Consider the following 7,998-nt stretch of genomic DNA (forward strand, 5'->3'; position numbering starts at 1 on the left):
CTGTTTTCCCCAGGTTAGGGGCAGGGCCTGCTCTCCTGAGTACTGCAGTTAGTCAGATGCAGGGCCAGCTGTCCTGCTCTCATTCTCCAAAGTCCAGCTCTCCTGCCTGCTACAGGTAACAAGGGATGGGAGTGGAGGACAGTTCTTCACCCATGCCACCACACGGCAGACAAAGGGGGGGGTGCATAGCAGGGACAGCTTTTCTGCTCTCATGCACTCAGGGTTGCCTTACCCTCTCCCCTCCCCACCCATCCTTATCCCCCCCACCCCATGCCTGCCAAGAGGGTCAGCACCACTGTACTGCTCAGGTGAAAAGCAGAGTGTATGGAACAAGATGAAGGCATAAGTCACAAACGATTCCACACCAGTTTGGAATTATGATGAATAGAATAGTTATTTATTTAAAGGGGAAAAACTTACAGATCACCATCCCTGACAACAGCCTTCTGCGCGATCAGGAAAGGAGTCTAGGAGCCAGAAGCGGAGCCGGAAGCAAGAGAGCAAGCAGAGGGCTGTCACTGCTTTTTTAAAGAGTATCTCAGCGGCTATTGGCTGAAGGAGCGGAAGGCGCTCCTGCAACTGGTCCACACAGCCGTATGCTGCAGCCAATGAGGTGAGAGGAAGTGGAAATCTTTGATTTTATATTTCTATGAAAATATAAAGTCTAAAAAGTACAAGGAAGAAGTCTCTAAGTAATGGGTATTAGAATTCCTCACAGCTGTTTGTCAAAGTCCAAAAACGTTAGACTTATGTGATTTATGAAATTCAACTCAACTGGGAATTTTACTGCTGGCCAAGATAGAGCCAAGGGTTTTCAATCCATCCTCCTGGCAGAAACAATAAGACCCAACAAGAATCTATGAACTGATGGTTTCTACAATACTGGAAAGCAAACAACAAAGTTCAAGGCTCACTAGCTAGTGTCATGTAAGTGAGAATGACTGTAAGATTTGCCTGACTGTGTAACTTGAGAGAGCTTCTCAATGGTGCCAGGAGCGAGGCTAGCATACTCCCTGAGTTGAAGACACAGAAGCTAGGATTCCAGAAGAACAATGTAACAGGGAAGTGAAGACAACAGCAGAGAGAACCTTGAAGGTGTGCGGAGGGGGCTCTTTAAGCATCTAGTAAAATGTTAACTAGCGTATGGGGATAATAACCAAGACAAGGGAAAGGAGCACCCAAAAAGATGACAAGTGGCAGTGCTTAGTGCTCACACAGGGAAAGAATGGTGCTTGTTTCTTTCTAATCAGCTAGACTGGATAGCTTTCTAACTCATACGGCACTGGGTAAAATGCTTAGAAGGGTCCTGCTTCAATAGGGAGGTAGAATTAGCCCTAGACTAAACACTTCTGGATCTGTCCAACAAATCACAAAAGCAAGACCCAAAAGCATGAAACTGTTTCCAAACAACTTAACAGTGTCCCAGACAGAGTTCAAGAATATTTATAGGAATATAAATATCCAACAAGGTATTGTTCACAGCGTTTGGCGCCCAATCAAAAATTGCCAGGTGTGCAAAGAAGCAAGGAAATGCAACCCATAATGAGGGGAAAAGAAAGCCCATCAGTCAAGGAACTGACACTACAAGACATGTTTCAGGATTTCCTTCAGGCAGAAGGGAAAATGATACCAGATGAACGTGTGAATGAAGAGCTCCAGAAAAAGTGACTAAATGGGGAAATATGTAATAGGCCCTTTTGCTTCTTTATTATTATAACTCAAGAATAGTCTTGAACGTTTAAGTGCAATAATGCTATACAACAAGGTAGAATGTTCAGGTACAGAAACAGAGATCTGACAGGTTGATAATTAAAATTAATTGAAAGAAACATTTCTATTTCTAAATTGTATTTATTTAGCTATATATTTTTCTCTGCTCTTCTCCCTTCCTCCCCGCTTCTATCTTCTCCCATGATCCCTGTGCTCTTAGGAGATCTTGTCTTTTTGTACTTCCCATTCTGTAGACTGTTGTTTTGTCTTGTTGATCGTGTCCTTTGCTTTACAGAAACTTTTCAGTTTCAGGAGGTCCCATTTATTACTTGATTCTCTCAGTGTCTGTGCTACTGAAGTTATATTTAGGAAGTGGTCTCCTGTGCCAATGCATTCAGTGTACTTCCCACTTTCTCTTCTATGAGGTTCCATGTGGTTGGTTTTATGATAAGGTCTTTGATCCATTTGGACCTGAGTTCACGCATGGTGATAGATATGGATCTGTTTTTATTCTTCTACATGTTGATATCCATTTATGCCAGGACAATTTTTTGAATATGCTTTCTTTTTCTCATTTTATATTTTTTGCTTCTTTGTCAAAAAATAGGTGTTGTAGGTGCTTGGATTAGTATCTGGGTCTTTGATTTGATTCCATTGGACAACCTCTCTGTTTTTATGCCAATACCAGACTGCTTTCGTTACTGTAGCTCTATAATAGAGTTTGATGTCAGGGATGGTGATGCTTCTAGAAGTTCTTTTATTATACAGGAATGTTTTGGCTATCCTGGTTTTTTTTTTGTTGTTGTTGTTTTGCAAAAGAAGCCTTTCTTACAGCTCTCATAGTGGAGAGTTAACAATTCCAAGGTATCACTGTCTCCATGCTCTTCTGTGGTATGGTACTTCAGTGCCTCCTTTCACAGCTCTTCTGGAAAGGTCATCCAAGTTTCTACCAATTGAGTCTTCTGAAGTTTTCCTTTCTTTGTGTTCTTCTGGACTGAGTCTGATGCATTTTCTTCCCATTTTTCACTCTCTTTGCTTACAGAGGCATTTTGAAAATCAACACCCTCCAAAATTCTGTAATGTAGGGTCTTCTCTAAAGAAAGACAGACTGTTAATATTTGGTTCTCCCCAAAGTGCCCCATGTGCAGACAGCTCTTGTCTATCACCATCCCCCTAAACCGCATGAACCCACTCATTAAGGTGTTTTCCTATGAATGCTGTATTTAACCCAGAATCTCTTGAGAGATCCCTGGCTGGGTGACATACAATACAACTTAGAGCCCCAGCCTTATCCAGTTTATTAACAAATTTCTTTAGGGATGCAGACAATTCCTATTGTATGCAAAATTTCTTTCTGTTTTTGTACACGAAATTTCTGTCCTCATACACTTTACTTAGTATGTCCTGGAATTGAGGCTGATTGTACTAGTTTTCTCAACTCAGTCCAAAGTTTCTGAAATCACTTTCTGTATTGGTGTAGGAGGGTCATCTGTCTATATGTTACTTTCATTGGTTAATAAAGAAACTGCCTTGGCCTTTTGATAGGCCAGCCCTTAGGTGGGTGGAGTAGACAGAACAGAATTCTGGGAGGAAGAAAGCAGAGTCAGGCAGATGCCATGCTTCTCCTACCCAGGACGGACGGTGGTTAGACTCATGCAGGTAAGCCGCAGTCAAGTGGCGATACACATTAAATGAAATGGGTTAATCAAGATGTGAGAGTTAGCCAGTAAGAGGCTAGAGCTAATGGGCCAGGCAGTGTTTAAATGAATACAGTTTCTGTGTAATTATTTTGGGGATTAGCCAGGCAGCATGGAACTGGGTGGGAAGTGGCCAACTGCTCCTTCTACACTGTATTCCCCTTCAACAGTGGTTACCATTTTTTTATTATTTTGCAATTTGAGTGGTGACCTACAGCACCAGAAATACACACTGCAGCTATGATGTGGGCTGTAAAGAATAGCTTCTGTTGCTGTCAGCTGAGGAGTGGAGTTTGCACAACTGCTCTGACCTCAGAACTACAGATACTAATTTGATTCAAGGACATGCTTTGGCACTTAGCAGCTAGAAAATAAAAGGGCATGGGATTTTGCTTTTGTTTAAAACAGACTTGTACAGGCTTATAAAAAGGAGTTGTTTACAGTGTAACAACACGGCTTACAAGGTCAGGGCATAATTTAGAGGATCCCGTGAGATTCTGCTGGGGCATCTGCATAGCATTCCCAGAAAGGTTTGTGCCATGTGGCATGTGTCTCCATTAGAACCAATTCACTTTCCCAACGAAAGGAGCTACCAAGTCATTGAAGAATAAAAATCTTCTGTACCTTAGCTATGGATTCATGTAGACCAGCTTGAATATGTCTTTTCTGTTAAAAAAAACTCATTTCCCACATATATTTATTTTATATTATATAATTATATATGTATCATGTAATATATAATTATATTCATTATATAAACAAAAAATTTTATCATGTCTTGGCCTTTCTTTTAGAGGTAATTTCAGAGGTAATTTTGTTTCCATCTATACTTTTTTATGTGGTGTCTATTCTGATTTTAAAGAGCATGCTAATTCCTTTTTTTTCTTTTCCTGAATGAAATTATTACAAACATGATATTCCAGAGCCAGAGCTTTCTTTTCTTTGGGTATAAATTCATTTAAATTTCTGTCAGAAAGTAACTTTGACTTTTCTGAATGTATACTATAGAGTTCCATGAGTTTTTAACCCAGGTAGAGACTCATGGAGCCATTATACCATGAAGCTGCAGATCGTTTCCATCATTATAAAGAATTCCCTGGGCTACACTTTTATAATTACATTCTCTCTCCACCTTTAGCCACTTGATGGTATTGGTCTGTTCTCTATCCCTACAGTTTTGCCTTTTTAGAATGTTACAGAAATGGAAACACGGTAGACATAATCTTTTAAGATTGCCTTATTTCACTCAGTGTAATACTTTTGAGACTCATTCAAGCTTGTTTGTGTGTGTGTGTGTGTGTGTGTGTGTGTGTGTGTGTGTGTGAATTGCTTGCTTCTTTTTTTTCAAGACAGAGTTTTTCTGTTGCTTTAGAGCCTGTCCTGAAACCCACTCTGTTAGACTAGGCTGGCCTCAAACTCACAGAGATCCACCTGAATCTGCCTCCTGAGCACTGAGGTTAAAGGCATGTGCCACCACTGCCTAGCACTTGTTTTTTTTAAAAATTCTTCTCTCATACATTGCATCCTCAGTACAGTTTCCCCCAATTCACTCAACCACCCATCCCCTCTCCCACAGAGCCACTGCTCCTCTGTTTCCCTTCAGAAAATAGTAGGCCTGCCAGGGATATCAACGAAACACAGCATAGCAAGTTACAATAAGACTAGGCACAAAACTTCATATCAGGACTGGGCTAGGAAACTGTGGTGGTTTGAAAGAAAACTGCCCCCAAATGGAGTGGCACCCTTAGAAGGTGTGGCCATGTTGGAGTAGATATGGTCTTGTTTGAAAAAGTGTGTCACTGCAGAGACAAGCTTTGTGGTCTCATATATGCTTAAGATACTGCCAGTGTCTCTGACCACTTCCTATAGCCTGCAAGATGCAGGACTCTCAGCTACTACTACAGCACCATGTCTACCTGTACCCTGCCATGTTTTACCATGATGATAACAGACTGAATCTATGAAGTGTAAATGAGCCACTGCAATTAAATGCTTTCTTTTTATAAGGGTTATCATGCAGCTGACCTGAGCTTGTGGGAGCCCACAGACACTAGATTGACAGCTAGGGAGCAGGCACGGGACTGACCTAGGCCCTCTGCATCTGGGTGACAGTTGTGCAGCTTGGTCTTTTGTGGGGCCTCTAGCAGTGGCACCAGGACCTGTCCCTAATGCATGAGCTGGCTATTTGGAACCTGTTGTAGGAGAGGGGTCCCTTGTTCTGTCTGGGCTGCCGGGCTAGCTTACACCTGAAATACACCCAAAATAATCACAAAAAAACTATATTCATTTAAACACTGCCTGGCCCATTAGTTCTAGCCTCTTATTGGCTAACTCTCACATTTTGATTAAACCCATTTGTAATAATCTGTATGTCACCAAGAGGTCATGGCTTACAGGGAAAGATTCAGCATGTCCGACCTGGCAGCTCCATGGCAGCTCTCAGTCTGCCCTTCTTCCCAGCATTCAGTTCTGTCTACTCCACCTACCTAAGTGCTGCCCTATCAAAAGGCCAAGGCAGTTTCTTTATTCAACCAATGAAAGCAACACATAGACAGAAGGAACTCATTCCCTATGGTGGAATGCTTTGTGTAGCCTTGAGGCAGGGGGCAGGAGCTTGATATGCCATGCTTTGTTGATTCCCATTGGAGGCTTACCCCATCTGATGAGATGATTCTTGTGATATTTTGGTGAAGACTGTGATATTTTTACCCTTGTCCAAAGAGTCTGTCTGAGGCTAAAGTGAAAAATTATGTATTAATCCATTGGCAGAGGAAATTTCAAAACAATCTAGTATGGACTCTGTTATATGTTTATTAGTGCTAACTCTAATAAAGATTAATAATGAAAAAGAGCAAGCTGAGTAAGAAAAATAAAAAAATGTAAAGTTTTAGGAGAAAAAGATCACTAGGAAATGGAATGAAACTAAGTCCCGTGTTCAGGGAGAAAAACATTAAGAAATGAAATAAAGTGACTGGTGACCTTAGGGCAAGATCTCATACAGCTAGGTTTCCAACTTGTGAAAAGGAATTAAAGAAAATCAGCAAGGTGAGGTGGCACACTCCTCTAATCCCAGTGCTTGGAAGGTAGAGGCTGGCAGATCTCTGAGTTTAAGGGCAGCCTGGTCTAAAATGCAAGTTCCAGAACAGCCAAGCTTAGGCAGTGAAGAAAACCATGGAAAACAGAAAGCAGGTAAAGATGTGATTGAACAAGGTGGCCATGTTCCACCCCAGAAAGAAGCAGAACTTGGTAGCTTTGAGCATGTGATTTTGGCTTTAGAGTCAAGGATAAAAGAAGAGGGTTATGTGATTTCCCTCTGCACCTAAGGAAAGCCACTGAGGCCAGGCATGTTTCAGGACTGTTCCTGAGTGAAAGCCTAGAAAGGTCACTGTGTAAAGCTGTGAAGTTGAAGTCTGAATTGCCTTGGAGACTCCAAGACGTTGGAGATGCCAGAGCCATGGAACACCTGCAGAGGAGAGCTGCTAACAGGCAGTGGAACTAACCCAAGAGAAAGACTATGTTGGAGTCAACAGAGTTGAAGGAGTTGGAGATCTGAAAACATTTTGAAATCAGATGTGGAGATGCAGAGTTTGGCGATTGTCCAGCGGGTTTTTGGTCTTGCTTTGGTCCAGTATATCATCACTATGCTCCCTTCCCTATATTTTAGAATGGTAATGTGTATCCTGTGCCACTATATGTTGGAAATATGATATCTGCTTTTTATTTTGATTTTTATAAAAGATTACAGCTAGGAGATTGCATGAATCTCAGAAGAGACTTTGAACGTTAGACTTTTAAATATATTTAAGTCTGTTTTAGACTATGGGTATTTTTGAAATTGGAATGCATTCGTTTTTGCAATATGACATGGCTACAAGCCTATGGGGGCCAGTGAGAGGAATGTAGTAGTTTGTAAGAAAATGGCCCCTAAAAGAAGCAACACTATTAGAAGGTGTGGCCTTTTTGGAATAGGTGTGTTTTTATTGGAGAAAGTGTATCACTACAGAGGCAAGCATTGAGGTCTCATATAAGCTCAAGAAACACTCAGTGTTGGAGTCATTTCCTGCTGCCTGTCTGAGAGATTTAGGAATCTCAGCTCCTTATTCAGCAGCATGTCTATCTACACCCTGCCATATACAACCATGACAATGGACTGAAACTCTGAACTATAAGCAAGTCACACTATTAAATATTTTTCTTTGTAAGAGTTGTCATGGTCATTATTTCTCTTCACAACAATAGAAATCCTAATTAAGACAATAACTCATGGCATAAGAACAGACAGGAGGACCAATGGAACCGAATAGAAGACCTGGATATCAATCCACACATCTTCAAATGCCTGATCTTTGACAAGGAAGCAAAAAATATCAAATGCAAAAAAAAAGCATATTAAGCAAGTGGTGCTGGCATAACTAGATATCAACATGTAGAAGAATGAAAATAGACCCATATGTATCACCATGCACAAAACTCAAGTCCAAATGGAACAAAGATCTCAACATAAAGCCATCCACATTGAACCTTATAGAGGAGAAAGTGGGAAGTACACTCGAACACATTGGCAAAGGGAACCACTTCCTAAATATAACCC

This window comes from Microtus ochrogaster, linkage group LG10, assembly GCF_000317375.1.
Source record: "Microtus ochrogaster isolate Prairie Vole_2 linkage group LG10, MicOch1.0, whole genome shotgun sequence".
NCBI classification, from domain to species: domain Eukaryota; kingdom Metazoa; phylum Chordata; class Mammalia; order Rodentia; family Cricetidae; genus Microtus; species Microtus ochrogaster.